The sequence below is a fragment of the Falco biarmicus genome, chromosome 10 (genome assembly GCF_023638135.1).
Source record: "Falco biarmicus isolate bFalBia1 chromosome 10, bFalBia1.pri, whole genome shotgun sequence".
Taxonomy (NCBI): domain Eukaryota; kingdom Metazoa; phylum Chordata; class Aves; order Falconiformes; family Falconidae; genus Falco; species Falco biarmicus.
The window spans coordinates 4484276-4506961 of record NC_079297.1 but is presented as its reverse complement, the minus strand read 5'-3'; the positions used below and the strand labels follow the sequence as shown (position 1 = coordinate 4506961).

Below are 22686 nucleotides of genomic sequence, written 5' to 3'. Positions count from 1 at the left end.
TCACAAATAATGTGATGCCAGTAATCAGAACAAGTCAAAACTTGACACTTCTATTCATAAATCAGGAGATGTTTTATTTTTACTGCTTGAACAGTTCTGTTCCCAAGCACGACTAGATCTGAACCACCAACCTGGAGGTGAAAGGACCTTTATTTAATGTATTTGTTTAGGTTTATATGAAACATAAAAAAGTGTCTATCCAGGACTCTAACCACCTTTGCCATATATTAAAAAAACAGGCCAACTCACACAGACAAAAATAAACTAGGCAACTTCCAAAAGCCAGAGAAGGCACAAAAAAGCCTCTTGGCCAGAGACCTCAAATTTTTCTATATAAACTGAAAACTTTTGCACACACTATTTCTCTCTTCTCCAGAGCCTGGGACATGAGGAGATGTGTCCCTCAGGTCAGCAGAATTGGACTCTCCCAGGCTAGAGTGGAAAGAGAGCATTCAGTCATGCTCCTGCCGAGGAGATCTATCCAGTATTCTCTCCTTTAAATCGAGAGGACTCCAGCCAAGATGCCTCTGTAGCTTGCAGCTGCAGTGGTATCACTAGGGAGACAGAGCAATCTATTAAGCAAAGAGGCTCCAAGATCCAAGACCTTATGCCAAGAATCTGTTTCAGCCTCCCCCGCAAGCCCGCAGACACAGCGTAGGTCCTGCAGCACCAGCGTTAAGTGCTGGTGGTGAAAACTCCCACTCACCGCCCCGCTGACACGGCCGGCACTGCAGACCCGCATCCTACTGCTGCCCGAGGTTCCCCCCACGTGCACCCCCACCGTCCCCCCAGGACGAGGAAGGTGTCCCACTCTCAAACTTTACAGAGTAATTTCATTCAACCAGTTCCTCGTTCCATGGTCAGAAAATGGTAAATTTATGAGTTCAAAGATAGGAGAGGGAAAAGCAAGCCAACCTATGGCCTCCAAAATATAAAACAAATCCCTATCGGGATTTTCTACCACAAGGTAGGAGGGCCCTGCAGACCAAGTTCTGTCCTTCTGCTGCTGACACAGTCCCTTCTGGTGCCAGCGAAGAGCACTCTTCACTGTCCCACTCAGCCACTCTCTTCCCTTTCAGTCTCCTTTGGGAGTGGGGACAGGTAGAGGCAAGGGACACAAGGGCCAAGAAGGGAGGCACGGCTTTATAAAATCGGCTTTTCTCCTCGTATAGTCAGAATACACAAGACTTAATTACAGCTTGGTCTCTTAGAGACAATCCCAGTTCTGCTATAGAAAGATCCTTTCCAAAGTAAACACCAAAGCAACAGAGGATCAGCTCTTTGCTCTTCTGCATGCTGCAGAAAGGAAGTGCCCATAAAAAAGGTTGTAAGAGACCGTCATTCTCTGACATGCCGAAGGTTATATTTTCCAAACCCTCTACACAAACACAAAACACCACATTCTTCTTTTTTTTTTTTTTTTTCCCCACCAGAGGCTGACAATGTTAGGAGAGGTTTCCATTTACAACACCGAGATGAGGTTTGTTTTGGGCAAGAAGTGCCAGGAGGAGACAGGTTGAGCAAAGACCAGCCATCCCCATCCCAGCCATCCGCCCTGCCTCTCAGCAAGGCATGCATCACATCAGCAGCTGCCAGGGCTCAGGACAGGCTGCACGCAGGAAAATGAACTCTCCTGGAGTTTCTGCTCTAGCCAGAGTGGATGGGGATAAGGAACAGGATCCATTGCAACCAGGCACATAGAGCACAGTCGAACTTCCTCCCCTTCAAGTGTCTAAAAAGTAACCTGACTGGATTTTCTCCTGGACAGCTCAGCATTTAAATGGGCCAATTAATCAAAAGCACCTCCCAATTGAAATTACATCCTGCTCGCCTTTTGACACTTACCACTTCAATAACATCATTTATAGCTCCATTGTTGCAATGTGAAGCCCTAAGGACAACTGGCTCCTACAACATGTTGCCATTACGTTTTAGCCAAGGCTGAATGTAGCTGCAAATCTCTCTGCAAAATACAGTGGAGATCTATTAAATGCATAACTTCCCTGGCACCAAAATGTTATTCTTTTAGCAGGTCTGCTTCTTCCCTGGGATTCTGATGAAGTGTGCTCTGCTGCGTTATGAAATACACCATGTTTTCATGTGATACACGGAAAACATCTTTGTTTAACACAGCTTATCTTTTATCATGTCACTTTTCTATTGGATTTCTTTTCTGTGCACTGGAAGCATATTATTGTGGCAGATACATTGCTTTACCAGGGGGCTTTGCTACGTGGCCTGCAGTGTCAGAGCGAGGATCAGATCCTCCCCGAAACACAGTCTGGACAGCTTGATACAACGTAAAGGAATATCAAGCGAATAAAGAACCAGGAAAAGCAATTCAGAAACTCTCCCATCCAAGTGGGCTGCAGAGGCATTTTACAGCCTGAAAGACAGGCCTTCTACAAAAAACTGAAAACTAAACAGTTATTTGCTGTATGATGTTCATTCTTCCATTTATACACACTTACCAAAGTTAACGTGAGAGCTCAAGAAAGTCCGGGAATACCACTAGCACATCCATTTTGCTCAGACGAGGCGAAGTGGTAACAAAGCACAAACATGTCTTGCCAGCCTGAAATACATCCCCTCTCATAACCGTCACCCTTGTAATTTCTTCCAGATCCTTCAGAAACTGTACACAGGAACGTGTGGTAACTAAAATTGCTTGGCAGAGAAGGTGCTAGCGTAACACCCCAGATGCAAGGGCTCAATTTTCAGCTTCACTGTGAACTTCTGCAAACACCTGACAGGATGAAGTCCCATGAGATACTTGCTCTGATAGCTCGCCACTGCTGCAGCCGGCGTGGGGAACTGGTTCAGCAAAGATCTAACAAGAGCAGGGTGGCAAAGAGAGACGTCCCTCCTTCGGCAGCAGTGAAATACTGGAGCAGCTCAGCCACCTTGCACAACTCGCCCTTTGGGCACACAAAAGAGGTGGTGTGTCTAATCCCTGACTCTGTGCATCTTTGCTTCCAGAAGCAGCGCTCCCGACGCAGCTCCGCATCTGCGCATGTCACCACTTGAGCCGAGCTGCACACCAAGCTCATTCATGCCTGGCCCTGCTTGGACCCTACAAAACAGGCTTTCGTCTACCTAAATCCCTTGCAGGACCTGCGGGTGAGTGCCAAGCACCCCCAGGTGAGGTGAGGTCCTCCCAGAGCAGCCTGCCTGCGCCTCCTTTCAGGTCAAACCACACCACGTATATGCCACTGTTGCTTCACTGAATTGCTCAGCAGCTCCTGTAGTCATGCAGAAGCTCCACTTCTCAACCAGAGGGCTTCAAATAAACATCTCCCATGTCCCAGAACGATGCTGTAATTCCCTGTCTACCTGCTCTTCTTGGAGGGGCTCTCCACTCCTGTTGTCAAAGCCTAGCCTTCTCACAGAAACAGTTCAAGTTCTACTGAGTGAATAGCCAGAGAAACCACCGTGATCTTATCTTTCGTCTCATGACCACAATGCTCACTCAGTGATTTCTGCTGCTGCCATATGAGCTGGTTTCTGTAAATAATAGAATGTGAAAGATGGGAGCCATTCTTAAGAAAGGTGATGTCACAACCCATGTACCCTTCTGCTTGAGCAAAGGCAGGTTACTCTGGATTTCTTAGGCATCATCACAAACCTCCAAAAGGGAGGATGGTCAAAAGCTCCTTTTAGGACAACCTAGAAAAGCAGAACATTCTGTTTTCTGGAAGAAACAAGATTTGAACTCTAAGTCGCTTGTACTCAAACCAGGCAACCAGAGTCGCTGACTGAGGTCCCAAACCCTGGATGAAGTTAGAGGCTGCAGTGCCAAAGCCATTGCTCACCCATGACACGTTTGGTATCTGCTCGTGTTTTCTGAGCTTAGTGGCTTGAACCAGTGGTGTCTTTTCCTCACAAGAACACTCAGATGGGAACCAACATCTGACAAGCATGTTGACCCGGTCCAGAGGCCAAACCAACACTTAGACAAAAAATAGGTGAGGATCAAGTCCAAAATGCACTCAACAGTGGGTGAAGTTGTGGCTTCCCCTCTACACCTCGCTCCATCCTCTGCACAGTACACAGCAGCACTTACTTCCAGGATTGCTTTAGGGAAAGGTCATCTTAAAAGTTATTCAGGGGTCTCTAGGAAAGAAGACCATGCAAGCAGCGAGGGCAGGGAGACGGGTATGTTACAAGCTTTCTTCCACACCCAACAGCAGAAAGGACTTGCCATGGCTGCTTTTTGTCTTCAGATTCATTATGTTGAGGCAGGAAAGGATGGCTCATATGGACATAGGGCTTAATCCTGCTGATCAATAAGCTTTCTTCCTGCCTGGTAACCAAACCACTTACAATATTAACCGTGTTATTTGAGATCTGCAGAAATTTTGTCTGAACCAGGCAACCCAGAAATATCTTGACCTAGATACTAAGAACAAAACAACGTTGAGTAAACTTCAGGATTGCCAGTTCATCCATCATTGCACTTGACATTTTATTGAAGAATCAGAGCAAAACTATTTTACCTCAAAGGTTCTTACACTAGCATATTTGTTCAGTGGATGAGAGAGAAAAATCTGACACCTTTCCCCTCTCAATTTAGATTGAAAAGGGGTGCATTTTATAGTCCATTAATAAGGTACATGAGTTGCCTATGGGCCCTTTTCAATGACTGCAGAGAGCAAACACAATTATATCAGAAAGCATAAATGAATGAGACTCAGCTGTACTTCCTTCTGAGAGGAAAAAAAAAAAAAAAGAGTGGGGTAAAAGAGCAAAAGAAGAACACAAAGAATATTTCCACCACGTTACAAGTGTGCAAGCTCAAGACAGTTACCTGCACTGTAAAAGGTGATCACTGATGTAGAATGGTTCAATAAACGTTTTCAGAAACACCATCAAGCTGTCGCTCCTTTTCACTTTAAGTAACCCTGGGCATATGCAGCACCTTTGAAAAGCAAGGCCTTGTTTCCCTCAAGGTCTGTACCAAAATTCGTAACAGTTTCTACAACAAGGCATGCCTATGCAACTTGCTAAAATGTCCAATTGCAAAGCTAAGAGACAATTTCAGTGTCTAACCTTCTGTCTGGGAGCTGGAACCTCACTGAGTCTCACAGTCTAATCCAGATTACTGCTTATTCCTCTTATCCATGCAAATTTTGGTGCTTAGCTGTACATATTTTGGTAGATGAAATATTTTAAGTATTTACCTACCTGAAAGACAAACCGCTTAACAAAAGGTAGAAAAGAAAAAGAAGGACTTTCAGAAAAGATCAAATATATCATAAGCTTGGCAGACACTGTAGCCCTGAAACAGCAGTTTGAAACTTGCACCATAACAAATCTTCTCCTATACATTATCTCACAGGAAACAACACATGATAAATTCTTAGCACAATGTGATTCCCCTCCTTCCACCTCCTCCCCACTTCAGAAAGATTTAACATCTAATTCAGCTTTTGACGAGCTGCTTCATCACTGCGGGAATGCTGTTGATCTCTGTCGGAACCCTGCGGCCTTGGACAGAACAAACTGAAAGGGGAAAAAATTTTTTTGGCCGTCTGTAATGATAAATAAATACATTACAGGATACAACTCTGGGGAATGGAGGTTGACACTGACTGAGCGCCATGACCTCCACACAACTGCCAAGTCTCAGCCGCTTAACAAAAGTCAACTTTTGTTTGCCTTCTCCCCTCACCAATGACAATTTCTTAAAGTGCAAACACAGGATGGAAAAAAAAAATTAAAACAATAAAAGATAGAGGAGAACTCCAAAACCCTCCTCATCTGCTGCCCAGAGGCACTTTGGTTTTGACTGAACAGTATTTTATTTCTTTGGTGTCCTGGAAATTGGGGGAAACCAGTCCATGCTGCCTCAGCAGCAACAGGACAGGGAAGTTATGCCACAGGGAATGCTCAAATCTGTTTTTTTTAAAAAAATTTTGCATTAGGATGTGTCTGCCTTCAGGCTAGTTCCTGGCTCCGATTTGATTTTCTGTCTGTTTAAGTCCCATTCACAAAATCAAATATGTATGGCAGCTCCTGGATCTTCATATTGATGGCAACAATAACAAAACAGAGAAGGAGTAATTGGTTACCCCATCAGATAATCCACCCCCTTACCCCTGGAAATCTCACCCACTTGTGTCAATCTCTATCTCCTAGACCATCCTTTTCAATATCCGATTCCCATTTCTCTCCAATTGTAACAGAAAGGTGATACCTACTGTCACCTCTCCTCATTTTACAGCTGCACAAAGCGATAAATACAGTGTCATGACAAAGTCAATCAAGTTGAAAGCCAGATATGGACTGCAAGTGTTAACTCTTGTGTCTGCATCTTGCTTACCACAACCTATTATTCCATTAACTCTGTGTGCTTCATGGGAACCACAAAGGATTCAACTTGATCAAGTTCATGAGCAAGCCCTCAGGGCTCATCACCACCTTACAGCAAAGCACAGCACCGAACACCTGGCATGAACACTGACACAGCTGGTTCCAGTGCAAAGAGAAGAGCCTCACCAGCACGGTGCTGATCAGCCCCACTAGCTCGTTAAGTTATCCATCTCGGGCACAAGGCTAACGCAGCTACACCACCCCTGAAGCCCACACCAGTATTACCCGCCAGTGCTTCACCGCCCGGTGCAGACACCCCAGCTCCCTCAGAGCCCTCTCAGGGATACACGGCACAGCTTGTGCCAAGTGTTTCTCCTGCTCCCTTTGGTACCCTCGGAAATGCCCCCGCAGGCTCTCTGGCCAGCTGCCCTGCACCGAGCGCTGCCGTCACCGCACCTGGCCTGCAGATCGTGTCACTCCGCTACTCACCAAAGCGCCCATTTCATCCACTCTGCTCACGGTTACTACTACTAAAACACTTTGTATTTTCAAATGTCCTGTGACTACTTACTCTTCATAATGCCCTTCATATTTCCCCCGCCACCTGCCCTTTGTATACAAAGGGAAAGCGGGTAAGAGACAGATGAATCAGCTCATTCAAACAGCAGAAGACTCATGATTCCATCCCTTTATCTTCTCTCTGTGGTTTACATCTTTAATTTCTCAACATATCTTGTTTCATTTTTTGTCACTTTTCAGATTTAGAGGATTTGAATGGTTCCCCTTTGCTTAAAGGCAGGATTTTTCTAGCACATTTTCTTACATTTGAATACTCTCCTGAAGTTTTTCCATTGCTTCAAAATTGCCCTCTGAGAGTAACTAGAGAAAAACAGTTTTCTTCAGCTTGGTCAATTCCCTAAGTCTCTTCTGCCTAGGAATACTTATTTCAGGTTAATTAGATCTTTGATTGTCCTGTAGTTGTTTCCTGCAAGAGTGAGTTGTGTGCACTACAGTCTCTGTTAGCAAACAGCTGGCTGATGCACCACAGGGGCTGGGAGTGACAGACAGATTTCCATAAAACCAGTCAGGATGCCCAAGCATTCCCCAAACCACCACAGAGCTCATGCCTTGACCCACTCATCAGAACAAGATTGACACTTTCTAGGAGAAAGTGGATAAGGGGCAGGGGGAGGAAAATAAATACAAAATACATTTTCAAAGCTATAATTCCCAAGCCTTTCAACCAAGTCAAATACAAAAAGCAGGACAAAACAAAACCCAGGCCAAACGAAGAGAAGCTCTGCAACAGGAACATGGGCCCCTCTAGCTCAGTCAAAATTTCTGAATGGGAATTCCTCCCTTCAGAAACCAACGAGGCCACCGCTGTGCTCCACAATGCACCCACCACAAGCAGCAGCGGAGGGTATCAGTGTGGTCTGTGCCACTGGCCGAGGGGAAATGCAAAGTTTCCGTATAGGGGGGGGGTGGGGGGGTGAGGGGAGCAGGGAATCAGACCTGGACATCTGTGTGGACATTATCTGCCAGTGCAGTCCGCTTTGCTGGCATGCGTTCTCTCTTGCTATAGCAGATATCCTACGTGTGCGCGCTCTGCGTGTATGTTTAAACAAAAAAGCTGATAAGGAGTACTTGTCTGTCAGCAGTATCTGAAGCCCATGGCTCTTAGAGAGCATTTGGGTTTACTTGGCGGGTCACGCTGACTCCTTGTGAACAATTTATCATCGCAAAAAACTCCAGAGGTTGGCACTATGCCAGTGTCTTGTCTTCTCTTCCCTCCCCCCACCCCTTTCTCCCCTCCTGGGTATTGATGCTACATCAAAACAAACCTTCAGTTCACATAGCAACAGAACATTTTTATATAACCTCTGCATGGGAACGCTACACAAACCATTGGACAATCGCTTGGAGCACGTTAGGTAATTCCAGGATATTTTGCTGGTTTTTGTCAAAAACACCCCTGATTAAATGAACTATAAAAAGGGAAGAAGATCTTTTGCACATGGGCCAGACTTGAAACACATCTTGGCACCAAGGACGTCGGGGGATTAGTGCACCTATTGGTTCCATGTTCTAAATTGTGCCATTTTCTGTCTCACTTGGAATCAAACTGGGGAGCCCAAAGCACTTAAGCCAGTTTGTGTGTAATATAATTGAAAGCAAAATGATGATGAAGGGATCTGCTGAGTCAGGACTTTAATAAGACAAAAGACTGAAATCTAGATTTTGGTGGACACTGAAAACTCCCATTGCTATCTGAAACATATCTGTACAAACTGTGTACTTAGTTATAAAACAGCTAGGTCATCTTAACTTCATTTTCCCTTATCTTGTCAAAAAAAGGTTAATACTTTCAATAAGGACATCATAAAAGTTACTTCAAATCTTTTCACAGCATGCCAACCTCATCTTTATGTTGTCTTAATCCTGTATTTCAGGGCTTCCACTAGTTTGCTGCAAGGATCACAAAGACCTTACATATCAAAGGGGAGAAGAATTGACTCTGTGGACTTTTCCTGCTTTCCCCTGATTCACCGAAGATAGTCGTAACTAGAAATGGGACACCAAGGTGTGCACGTCAGGGCCTACAGTGACATTAGAGCCATCAGGTGTTGGTTGGTATAAATTACTTGTGTATGCAGAATTTAACCCATCACAAGATATTGCATTAAGGAAAGAGCTTTCCTCCAACTCATACTGACAGCGATCACTGAAGATATTTTTGCCTACGCTGTCAGCATTCTGGGATTACCTGGGAATTTCAGCATTACCAGACCTTAGAACGAACACTGCTGATGACTTTGATTTCTCCTGCTTTCTTCCTCTAGTGTATTATAGCCTTCTGGTCTTTTTCATTAGGTCTTAAATAAGTCATTGGAAAACGTTTTGTGGCAAGTAGGTGGTATGAGAAATGTATTCTCTGGACCTTTCTAAACTAAACATCTACAGTGTGATTGCTTGCAGTTGTGGTGTAATGCACCGGTCCAGTGCTCCTGCACCATTTGGGAGAGATAATAGTTAAGGTGTATCTATCTATCTTGGTTATTATACGGTGCACATCACTAAAGGATAATTTATGCAGCAGCTAGAATACAGTTAATATATGACAAAAACTGTGGACTAACTTTTGTAGCCCTAGAGAAACTCTTCCATAAGCCATTTTCATGACTGCAATGATAAAAGTGGTAGAATGTCTTTTAATTAAGCCATACCCCATTTATGTCTTACTTCCTTTGGATCTTCCTTCCTCATGCTGACCCTTCAATTACTTAAGACTAATCAGGACAGACTAAAAGCAAACCCTTTTTGCAGGGTTATTTTCAACTCTGATATGTTTACTCACCTCATCCGCAGTCAAAGGGGCAGCATGCTGCACCGAATGCTGGAGCCAGCAGATGGGGGGAACGCTATGATTCCCAGTATAACCACCAAAGCCTTCCTCTTCTGGCACCACAGCCCCTGCTGTGGAGCTGTGAGTAGACCTGCATGTAGGAATCAGGAGAGAGGTTACTTACGATTACTTCTGAGTGAACAGTTATTTTGTTTAAAAATATATTTTACAAAGTCTCACTGAACTATGACTTTTTAGCAGAATTATTACTACAAAAAAAGGGATGGACCTGAGTGGGAGAGAGGCCTGTACGTAGCCTTACTCAACCCACAGAATCTCTGTGCCACAACTCCACTGCCACAAAAAGGGCAGGAATTTCCCTGTCCTCCCATTTTGCCCACTCCCAGCTGCACAACACCAACGCTGCCCTTGCACCGGCTCCGCTGGTCACAGGACCACTTTCCCAGTTATTTAAGGAGCTAGCAGCTAACTAGCCCAAAACAACCTATTCTGGGGAACCTGTTCCTCCTTTCAGCAACAGCAAACAGATCAGATCAGCCTTTCTTCAGTAACTGTACCCTAAATCTATCACCCCAAAGCAGAGTCCAAAGGAAATTCAGCAGAAAGGCAAGTCGGGTCCAGACCAATTGCATGATCAAGACCTGCAAGGACAGGCTGGACTCCACATTCTCCAGGAAAGCTGAAAGCAAGTACAAAAATACTTGGGTGATAATTCACTGTACCTCTTCTCCTGTCTGCACAAGGGGAGATGAGCAGGACACTCATGAATAGCCCAGAGGATCTGCCCTCACGTAAACCCCCATATATAATATGCTGGACATTCACACAGAAAATCGTTTAGACATATGTCCGCCAGTTTCAAACTGGCTCAAGAAATAGTCTGAACACTTTTGCTGTCCCAGGAACACTCGTGACTTCATATGAGCTTCAGCTTTTCGGTTCTTATTCTAATGCCTTTCAGGTTCAGTGAAGCTAAGCCATACCGGATTTTTACAAAGTGTTAATAGGCTGCAGTGACTCTATATAATCCAGCACCAGCTGGTGAGTTATCACACCCCATTGTCACTTCATTAGTTGGCAGCCTGGGAGAACGCAGGAGCCTCCTCCGTGCTCCGCAGCATGGCATTGCTCATATCGGTGGAGAGCCCAGGAAAGCACCCACCGACAGCTGCCCATCCTCAAGATCAAGACTGAGAGTCCTCAATACACCCCCGTAATCTTTGGATCTCAAGAGAGGGTCTGAATGATTTTTCCCCAGCAAGTTGTTCAGTAGTACACCCGTCAACTGCTTTGTCACATCTGCCTCCACACGTTCCTTGTCTCAGGCTTTCAACAAACTCCTGTACTTTCATTTCTGGGAACAAACTTGGGAAGCCTTTGGGGAACACTTAATTCCTTGCTTCGTAGAGACAAAGCAGAACCCAACCAGCATATCTGTGAGGTTAAACACATTATCTGTTTTAGGTGCAGAACACAAGAGCAATGCAGAGACACACACATCCAGGAGGAGATTCGAAGCCCTAAGACAGGTTCCGAGAATCAGCATGAATAGCTCTTTAAAACATAAAAATAAAGGAAACCAAATGTATGCAGCCAACTTGGTGAAGCTCCATTGGCAACCAATTATGCCCCAAGCCTTATTTTCAAAAGTGTGTGCATGTAATGGTGTGTGCAAAAATGAACAATCAATAGTATCCTTCATTTATATGACTTACCATGATTGCATCTTGCAGCCATGGCAACTGTGCACCCACCTGAGGAACCGTGTGAACAGATCAGCGGACGCGCTGGGCAGGTTCCCATCCCAGCTGCACAGAATACCTTGTTTCAAGTAACTTTGTCATGCAAAGTCATGTTCTACAGAAGCCTTCATAGCAAGCAAACTGGTTGATCTGTTACATTAGTTGTGACAGTAAGGAAGAAGCATTAAGAAAATAACTTCAACACGCTGCTACTGCATACAGGGTCAGGGAGGACACTGCTGTGCATCCCTTTGCACATGCAGATTTGTAAGCAGATATGCATCCAAACAAGTGGTGACACTAAAACTCCAGATACACCCCAGACGAGGGCAGAAGCAATGCAGTGCCTGCCTCTGCTGACAAGCTCAGTTGCATGAACATCCGTGCAAAGCTAGTGCTAACAACAGCAAGGCCAAACAAGCATGTCTACAACTTTCCTACAAAGCATGAAAACCCATTAGCACTCAGGTCTAATTAAATGAGTCAGAAGGAGAGCTGTGGAGATTGAAAAAACCTCTTACTCCATCTTGTGTTAAAACAATTATAAAAACCAAAACACCAGAGATTTGCCTCCTTGCCTTTTTTAATTATTATTATTAAAGAAAAAGACCTTTTTACATTTCCAGTGAGGAGGAAAGGGTGGCCAGCCTCAGCCACGGCGATTTTTGGAATCCCAGTTCTCTACTGAGAGAAGCCCAAAGGTACAATGGGGCACTGACACTGTCCAGGTGATGTGGTTAAACAGGGAAGGCTAGCCACAGCTGATTTTTTTTTTTTTTTTTTTTTTTTTTTTGGTAAGTAATTGAAACCCTTTATTTCACCATCACCTAGGGGAGGAGAGCAAGTCCTGCTGGGCTATCTCAAGGCACAGCACCGCTGCTCTGCTGTTGCCCATTCCAGGGGGAGAGCTGCATGTTGGAGGAGCCAGCCAGGGCCCTCCAAAGAGAGATGCAGCGTGCTGGGTGAATGTCAAGAGTATCAGAGGTCTCGAGAACGGATTGAAAATCACTGCTCTCTACCTCACAGCATGGATTTTGCAATCTGCTCTGCGACATACACAGTTTCTGTCCTGTGCATTGCAAACGCACACTTGGCTGGCCTTGATGCTGTTCAGGTCAGTCAGCTCCTCTAGGGTTTTGTTTACTGCCTGTTATTTTTGAGAAGAGGACATGGCATCTCCTGTTAAGGAAGTCCTAACACAGAAAAACAAGGCTTTTTTTAGCCAGTTTAACCACTGGATAAAGCCTAAACACATTGGATATAGCAATCTACAGCCTCTACATTCATTACCAATTAATTATTGAAAGGGTATCTATTGAGTGTTTTAATATGCATAAAAGTAAAGACAATTCCAGTTGCCACGCAACTGTCTGAGAATCATGTAAACATAAATGCAGTAGTTTCATTTTCATGAATAATCTTCTGTATCTGGAGAGGAGGGCTCAGCAGAGCCACCATATATCAGAGCAGAGGAGCAGCATTAAAGGTGCAGGGGAATTAAGCACTTGGTAGCAGAGAGCCTACATTTTAGGAATTAATTTGATTATCAGCATAGCAAGAAAGCCCAGGACCTTGTATCTGTGGACTAATGTACAGTTGTTTGGACCCTGGCATTACATCCTACAGATTGACATGGAATATTTATATCAGGTGCAATCAAGAGAGGCCTGATTGACAATCAGACGTAGCTCAGCATGCAGCCTGATAAGACTTGTAATTATACAGATGAAAAAAATGTCATGAGATGTATGTGATCTTTCCAGCTAATCTCTACTCTTTCACGCAGAAAACATTAATTGCTCTTTAGTTTGGTTTAAAGTACAGTTGGTGCCACTAAACATAGATTCCAGTACATATTCAGAATAGGATGGAGCACTTTCTCCCCCAAGAAATTTGCAAACAAATATATTTGTGAATTCAGGCCAAATATATGAATTATTGCTGTAAATAAGAAAAAGGTTCAAAAGTTTGTAAAAAACAGAATGAAACAAAAGGAAAATGTCAAAAAAACCTACATTGGCTTGCCCTAAAAGATTTTTTTCTTTTTTTTTCTTTCTTTTTTTACATTATTCTTTCAGTTTCCCCTGGAATAAACTTTACTTTTTCATTACAAGAAAAAAAAAAAAAGGAAAAATAATAATTTGCCAAATGCATAGATTGAACAAGATAAAAGCAGCAGAAATATCTCCCACATTGAGAAACATCAAGTAAACACATAGTTTCAATTCTATTCCAACTCTTCCTCAAAAAAACCACATTCTTCTGTAGTCTAAACAATCTGATTTAGTTGTTAGTAAGCCCAAGTCCTGCCTTAATACCTAAATTATAGACTCCTGAGCTTGTTTATTTTCCCTGCTGTACGTTTGCAAAGACTGCAGCGTGCCTCAGTCACACCGAAGACCTGCATTCTCCAGATGATGCAATTGTGATTTTGTCTGATTCAGAAAGTTTTCCCTGCCACCTCCCTTTCTGCTTTGCTGCTGACACACTTGCCAGGGAGCAGGCTTCCTCAGGTTGTAATTTAAATCACAGGAGTGAGAACTTGAACCAAAGTTGTGTAAGTGACTGGTGGGTTTAGCTGGGACACTTTTCCTAGAGTTTTGTGGTTGCTGCTTTTTTATACCTGCATCCAATTTGTAAGAGCAGGCGCTATGGTCTTAAATACAGCTAATAATATTCCTTAATCCACTCAAAAGAAATGTTTGGCATTTAACTTTATAAATAAATAAATAAATAAAAGGTATCAATTAGGAACTATCAATGTTTTCAGTAGTGATGTCTAATTACTATTACTTGCTATAGGCTATCTTGTTAAATTCTAGTTGAATGACTAAGTATTCCTGACAAGTTTAATGCATTATTAAAGGTGTAATTACTTGGTTATTGCTCGTGTAATTCTGAGTTAATTACATGACATCTAAATTCATCATTTTTATGTTTATTGAACTTTGGTAAATTCACTTTTAGCTATTGCTTGCTATTTACACCATGGCTCCCTCTTCTACTCATTGTAAACTTAAAGGAGAATGGGGCCACATTTTCTCAGCACAGCAGGAGAAACCAGGAAGGGGGAAGGGGCTACAACCACAGGCCTGATTTTCCTATCAGTTTTCCATTTTCCTATGTTTTCCTTGCCTGCTACATTTTAACCACATCATGATTCAGTAGATTTGCTTAAGTCTCAACAGAAGAAAATCAAGCTACAAGTTTTTAAAAGACCTGCAGTGAAATTGTGACCCTGTTGAAATCAATGGCAAAGCTCTTGTTGTCTTGAATAGAAACAGGATTTTACCTTTGGGAGCCCTTGCTCTGGGAGCAAAGAGCAAACTACCCAAGGGGCTCTGGGATACAGGATTTTATCAATGTCAGCATCAGTAGTCAGATGCCAAAGGGATGTCTCCATGAGTCAGTCATTGCAATTTCCACTCATAGCATTCAGAAGAAACGTATAAACAAACAATACATTTGAAATTCCCTTCTACTATTTTGCTTCCTCCCTCTATAATGACTTTTTTCCACCTTTGATTTGTAAACACAGCCTCTTGTGCTCCACTTAGTACGTGGCATGGGCCCTGGGGAGCAAAGGACTATGCTGTGCTGACCCACAGCAGGTGGAAAAAGTAAATGCTGTCCGTGCCACAGCTGCCAAAGGAAAACCTTGACAAGCTCCAGTGCCATCGTTATACACTCAGTGAATCTGAGGTTATAAATCTTTCTTCATTCCCATTTAGAAGAAGGACCTTCAATTAAGCAAAAATTGATTTTCTAATGATTTTTTTTTCTGCTCATGATTGGTAGATTGTTTGAAACTGTTCCAGCCCAACAACGTACAGACAGAACAATTAAACATGCATCGTAGTTGACAGCAGGACTGATTTTAAGTCAGTGAATGCAATTTAGCCCTTTGATTTTTGGCAAGGAATGCACCTTGTAACAACTATGAAGGAAGAAAATATTATTCTAGCTCAACATTGAAACTACCAAGCCAGTCAGAAAGCAAGGAGGAAATGCAACAGGGCACTGAGAAGCAGTTCCTGATCTTATGGAATCCCTCACTACTCCGCATTGCATGTTACACTGAAGTTAGTGCACTTTCCAATTAAGTAAATGACTTAAGTAGTTAGTAATGGCTGAGGCATTAGTAGAGGCTTGAATAAATTATTTGGCAGATCAGATACTACATTGTCATTGTTGATAATAATTCTTAGGAAATTAGGGACCCACAGTCAAAGTTTTCAAAGTGTATTTGAATTTTAGTGTTGATGGAAAGGACTCAAAATGATTGATTCAAAACGCACTAAGCTTAGTTGGAGTTTTTCCATTAATTTCAAAGCCCTCTGGACTAAACTTTAAGGCATGGGCCTTCTGTAAAATCATACTTTTTGACGTGCACAGAGAGCAATCAGAATAGGATTAAAATCCTATTAGATGTGAATTAAACTAATAATTTAAACCTTACTCTATAATGATACAGTAACAGGCACTGGTTTACCTTCTAAACTCTCTAGATGTAGTTCTAATCCTACTCATTTTGTTAATAAGGTATAATTAAAATTGAGATCCTTACGTCTATAGGACAATATTGAATGTAATTATTCATGTTGTGTTGTCTTGCGCTGCTCACCTCCCAAACCAGGACACAACCGTGACAGGTATGACACAAGCACAGGACTACTATTTTTTGAGAAAGACAAGAGACAGTAGCATACTAGCAATATAATCCTTGTTGTAAATTTGTGGGCATCACAGCCTTGAACAAAATCACTGGAGCACAACTGACATTTCTGAGCCAGCCTGTATTACAAGTCACAATGTTTTTCAAAACTGTTATATGCCCAGTTTAACCCAGTTTAATCTTTTTCATCTGCAGATGACGCTGGCCAGGGCAGGCTAAACCTTCCTAGAATGAGTCAGTAGAAGTAGGTGCAATGTTTTCTTGAAGCAATCAAAGTAAATTCCAATTTCTATCAGTCTAATAAGGAAAGTTTAGAGATTTTCAGCTTGCATTTCCTAGTATGTTAATTTCATCATTGCCCACATATTATTCTGCTTGATCTGACCTGAATCTGACTTATTGCATTTCCCAAACTACTTTTCACTCAGCGGTTAATTAAAAGATTTGGTCCCTGACACACTGCTTACAGCCCTTATTGGCACCCATTAGCCCAGCTAGACTAATTCTCCTGAAAAGCAAACCTCCTTATATTCCCAGGGTCAAAAGTTCACAGCCAATTCCCTAAATCTTTAACATTCGCTATTAGTTCATTATTTGAACCTACTCTGCTGTAAGAGGCTGTATTCAAACGTAGGCATAAAAAGTCATTGAAGAGAGACAGTTTCTCACAAATTCACCGCTTGCCACTTTGCCCCATCACTGTCTATAAAACATTGGGACTGCACAGCACAAGAGGTAAAATTAATTTTTTTTTAACTTTCCTTTGAGTAGCATTTTGTTTGATATACAAGCAACAAAAAGAAGGAGTCTGTGCTATTTTACACTATGCAATTAATGTATGTATCATGCCTCAAAATTACCTCAGCAGTTCATTTTCCTGTGCACACACCCAGAGCATAGCATTGCCTCTCAGGCACATATAGGACTAAAATCTATACATAGACATCAATACCACACTGAAAGCCACAGCACCAGCATCCTGATAGTCCCGTTTAAATAGGGAGAGTCAAAATTCAAGACCAGACCTCAGCTGGCACCGCAACCAAATACACGCTTGTTCACACACACATAACCATGTCCTCTCACACAAACACACACATGCATGCTTATAGGCACACTGAAATTCATCCCATTTTGGAGACAAAAGATAGAGACAAATCTAAATGTTGTCATTTATGTGGTAGAGGCCCCAAAGTTCTGAATCACTTAGAAACCTGGCTCCCAGGCATTGGTGCAAGCCCACCTTTACTGTACTGAGAGAAATCTAGAAACAAAGTCCATTTGGGTAGGTGTGTGGGAAGAGAAAAAGGCAAAGTTTAATTATTAAAACTATGTGGCCGTGCAAGCATCCTACTTAAGGTAAGAGGAGTTGTCATTAAATTCAACCTTTCCCCCTTGAACCTGGTGTCTGGAATAGCTCAGACACCAATGACGACCTTATGTATTTCTTTTAATTATTCTGAAGTAAACTCCTCCAGCTCGCTACAAGCCCTCAGCTACTTCAAGCAAAGACATTCTAATGATTTCGATTAAATCTTGGCCTCTCCCCAACAGAGCACAAATTAAAAGCATTACTAGGAGGATACAAGCTTCAGCGCTTGGAAGTGTTATATAAAGAATGGGGAAAGCTGCCAAAAGCTTGTTGTCATTTCATGTGCAGCGGGGGATGATTAACCCCTTGGTGGCTTTTCATACCCTGGGAAGATCACATGTCGGACTCCTGGGGGGTTCCTCCTCATGACTGTCCCATACATTACACTTTAAACTCTTTTAAACTTGAGATTTGGAGAAAAAGCTTCTTCCAATGAAACACTGTCATAATCAGGCTCCGAAATCAGCTGTGTTATACTGACATAATTTGGAGAAAAGAGGTCTAACTAGAGTCTACAAAATGCATTCCAGAGGTCCTCTGACGTGTCCTATACATGGCTGCGCTTTTACGCATAATTTTCATTATCCGCATTGCCTCAGTGGAAATCTGTCAATGCACAGAGTTTGAGTGCAGCTTTGCTGACATCCATCACTTCAGCTGAAGGACCAACTCCATCAGCTGGTGGCAGCAGCAAATTGTTATCCTCTGGTGGCCCAGCCTCTAACAGGGGTAACAATACACATTTTGCTAAAATAACGCCCATCACACTATGTTATGTCTCATACTGCCAACAGTAGAAATGTATATCCAATCTGTGAACAAACAATTTCAGGAGGAAAAAAAATATCCCTCCTTTTGAGGATCAAAGCAAAACCTTTCTTTTGAAAAGCAACTCTCTATATTATTTTTTTTAACAGCACATTCAGCTGATACTGATTTCAAAAAACCACAAACTGGGGTAACCATAAAGCATGCCTGAAATAAATACAAAAAAAAAAATCTCACTTAAAACAATTGCCTCAAAGTAACTATGCGAGAGTGGGAATTAGGCAAACTTGCTTTAGATACTGCTGTCATTATAAGCAACAGACTTGCACGTTCAACTCTCTCCACTTTGTTGTCCATTTTCTATGTTGTTAAAAATGTAAATAGTGAGTCTAAACAATTGAAAAGTACTTTCAGATCTTTGGATTAAAAAAAAAAAAAAGGTAGATACAAGACTAAATCACCCCTCAGAAGGAGTAATTGTCAAATCAGTCATCAAAAGCTGCTTTTACCTGGGTTCCAATAAGCAAAACCAGCATAAGTCTATAAATCCTGAACCTTATCCTACACATGTGACCATCTGCACTCAAGCAAATGAAAAAAAGCTACGGAATCATGCTATCCTTCCACTCACTCCCACTTTGCACGATGGTAATCGAATACCCGGGTGCTAAGACACCCCAACATACAGGCACAACACAGGGTCTTATGTGCGATGGAAACCAGGGGGTCCAAGTGAATTAGTTTCCAATAAAAAGGTAAAACCAGTGGGGGAAAAAACTGCTATATTCAAGCTTTTGATCCAGTATTCAAAAACAAGAGAGCAAAAGCATCCCAGCAAAACCTTATAGAATCGATTTAGAAAATACATTTTGCAATGTGGTTGAGATGAGACACTTACTTGGAGGTGGCGTGGGGGAGCTGACGCAGCCTTGCGATGCCTCATTCTCCAGATTTATACGAACGAAATCAAGGAAGCACTAAACCAGCAGGGGATTATTATCTCTAGAGATAACTACAGACAGTTTCATTTTAAAAACAATCAGCAACATCATCACTGTATTTTCCATTTCTTGAAACACAGGAATGTGATGGAATATCCAGTTCCTTCCAGAAGTCACAGCAACTTTCTCCCTAAACAATAATCTCTGCAAAAAAGAAGCAATTCACTTCATTTGTTCAATTTTTTTTTTTAAGATGTCGTTGTGCTGAGCCTGTGCTTCCCGTCTGCCTGCATCTCACCAGCCCTAGCGCTCACTGATGTTACTATTTCTGCCCAACAGTAAAATACACTGGCTGCATCTTCACTTCAAGGTTAAGGACATCACTTGCCAAATATTTATTCTGATGGCAATACCAACTTAAACACCACCATTGTTTGACTGGCTGGGCAAGAAGGGAGCACTGATACAAATAGTTAATTGCTTTAGCCAAGCTGGTTCTCACCCAGACAGTCTCAGCAGCCAGCCTGGCACAGCAGAAGGGGTGGCACCGGGGTGGGCACCGATGCCAGACACAGGTACGTGAAAGCCCACCACAGCAGCACGTTGTATCCCATCAGCCAAATGCTTTCGTCTCTGACTGAAGGCTGCTAGGATTTCTCGCAGTCTTTAGGAAAAACTGATGTTCAGGATTCTTCATATCATGTAGAAAAGAGCTTAGAACTACAGTAATGATGCTAAATCAGATTTTGCTCAACCAAGCACGGTGAAGTTTTCTTTGCCCAGTACCTTTCATTTGCTACTGAACACCTTCTCCAGTGTCCTTTCCCTCCCTTCCTTCTGCCGCCTATCATTTAGCATCCTAACTTTTCTTTCCCTTTTGCCATTGAAAATAGAGGAGGAAATAAAAAATTCAAAGCATGGGTTTAGTTTTGTAGTGAAAATATGCAGATTGTGAACTTTTTACATGAACACACTTCATATTTTTCAACTTGCACTATTGAAAATTCTTTTAAAAGGAGCCAGTATCTTTCAAAAGAAGCTCTGAAGTTACTTTGGAGAACAGAAGCATAGGGTTAAAGGTAATAAGAGAAGAGAGGAAAAGATTATTGACCGTGTGTAATAATCACAGTTTGAAAAGTATGCTTAATAGTTGTCCTTTTTTGAATCATCCTGACATCTTCATTTTTATCCTCCTGTTGCAGTGTACCAGGAACTGCTTTCCTGAGCAATTCAGGATGGAAATTCTTTAATAAAATAAGAAATCCCCAATCAATTAGGATGTCAAATCAGAAAATAATTCCCCACGCTACATCAAAAAGACCCACTCCTATCTTTTGTCAGTCATTGGATTGAAATAAAGAGGTAGCTACACACAAAGAAAGCTGTCACATCAAACAATACATCCTTCACTCATTCAAGACATAAACACATTGAAATGTAGCAAGAGAAAAAGCAATTGAACTTGTTTAATGGAATCAGCTAATTGGATAAATTACATTTTGCTAATAAAGATAATCACTGTGAGGACACCCTGCCCTGTAGTTCTGTTGTTCCGTACTCTTGCTTGCTATGTACTCTTCTCCCTGGATTCCTTGTGCTAGAAAGAGCAGTGTAAAATGTCGAAAGGATGAAGCTCTGTTTGACTGAAGGTTTCATCCACAAACAGTACATAACCCAGGCTAGCAGAGTTAGAGTAATAAACTCAGTAAACAGGGATTACAGGCACAATAAGCAAACACAGCTCTTTGAACCAGGTTCCAACAGATGATGGGAAAGTGAAAAATTACGTGCTATGAATACCATCACCATTCGCGCACACAACATTCTTTCTACCAATTCATATTGCTAGAAAACATTTAGGCTGGAATAAATAATATTAGCCAGCTTGCCATCAGCATATGGCAGGCACATACTTTGAGAAAACTTTTAACGCTAAGCAAACATTTAATAATTAGTCTAACTATCCATTTATGGAACTGATCTATTTGACTCTAAAATGATAAAATTTAAGAAGTTAAAGGAGTTTTACCAAACAACCTCTCTTCCTGGTACAAGCCGAGTAAAAATTTAACAAATACATGATAAAAAACTACGTATCTGTTTCACCACTGTGGTAGTTCACATTCTTTAATACTGCACAGAAATCAATGCAGTATGAATGGTATTGACTTCCAACTCAATTTTTTTGAGCCTAAAATTATGAAGGGCAAGAATATTTGGAGGCATGGAAGCCCTGGTTTCGCACTCCACCCTTGGGGTGCAGCCAGGATGCACAGCACCCACTGTCCCCTTCCCCTCCCCCCCCATTGCACCCCTCTGCCCCACAGGAACAGCCTGCAGCGGTGCACTATCAGCAGGTAAGGGGGCTCAGTTCAAGTTTAAAATAACAAATTTCTACTTATTTATTTGCTTTTACAACAAAAGTCTAAGCAGTATGACTGTTAAAGGAAACTTAAAATGAACTGAAGCTTTGGGTCCAGATGCAAGGAAAATGCTGACCTCACCTTCTGCTCTATTCTGTGTGCTCCAGCCGCCCTAGGTGACTCTCAATCACACCTCCCTTCAGAATCTGACATTCCCAAATTGTACACAGAATAAAACATAAAAAGGAACAACGTGAATCCTGTTATGGGTCATTGAGTTTTTTGATTATTAAGATAAACTCAGAGAGACAAAAGCTCAACAGTCTGCAGAAACAGAAAAGGCCCTGTGATAATCAATTTAAGACAAAAATTGATCAAGTAGGTTTTTGTAAGGCACTAAAAAAAGGTGTTTTCAAAAAGTAATAAAAATTACAAATATTAATTTCTTACATCCCCTCATAAGACACATGAGTAGCCAGCCAAGATCTCTCTATCAGATGGTTGGCACCATCCAACAGAAGCAGGCTTCATTTGCAATTCCATTTGTATAACATGGGGTTGAAATGAAGGGTAGTGAATTTCTGAACTACTACATTATACGCATCCAGCCTGGAATTTCATTTATCAAAAATTTTTTTTGGTGTAAAGTATCTTTTAGTCACACTTAATATTTGACTAAAAAGCGAATGGTCTTAGTGATGTTTACTGCTATGACTTGAAGATGTAGGAAAGGGGAAGCAGGTTCAGTGGTTAATTTAGCCAATTTTATTTTTCGTGTCCTTTTGGAAATGTGTAGAAGCTCATGCTTGCCAAGGTTCACGGTCTGGCAGTTCTGCAAGATGCAATCTTTTAAAATCAGTATTCTGGAGCACAGAAGAAGTTCGTGCTTGGAGGGAACTGTTTTATATGGCTCCTGGGGATTCCTCAGATTGCCAATGAATGGCTTGTCTTCTTCCAGCATCAGAACCATCTCACACCACAATGTAACAGCAAATGACCAAGATGAAGAGCTTACATGTAACACTATGGTGTAAGGAGATCGCTATCTGTGAAAAAGCAAATGTTTACAGTTGAATAAACAAAGCCCGTATTAAAAAATATGATGGTATTCTAAAGTAAAAAGAGGTTTGTCTTCATTTTCCTTCA

General features: G+C 42.0%; 1 long non-coding RNA gene across 1 annotated transcript in view; it reads right to left on the bottom strand.

Moving 5' to 3' along the window:
- Positions 1-9804, bottom strand: part of LOC130156444 (uncharacterized) — a 96827-nt gene extending 87023 nt beyond the window's left edge. The window contains exon 1 of the long non-coding RNA XR_008824427.1: positions 9671-9804. This is a non-coding gene — a long non-coding RNA (uncharacterized LOC130156444). The remainder of the gene's footprint in view (positions 1-9670) is intronic.
- Positions 9805-22686: the final 12882 nt, after the last annotated feature.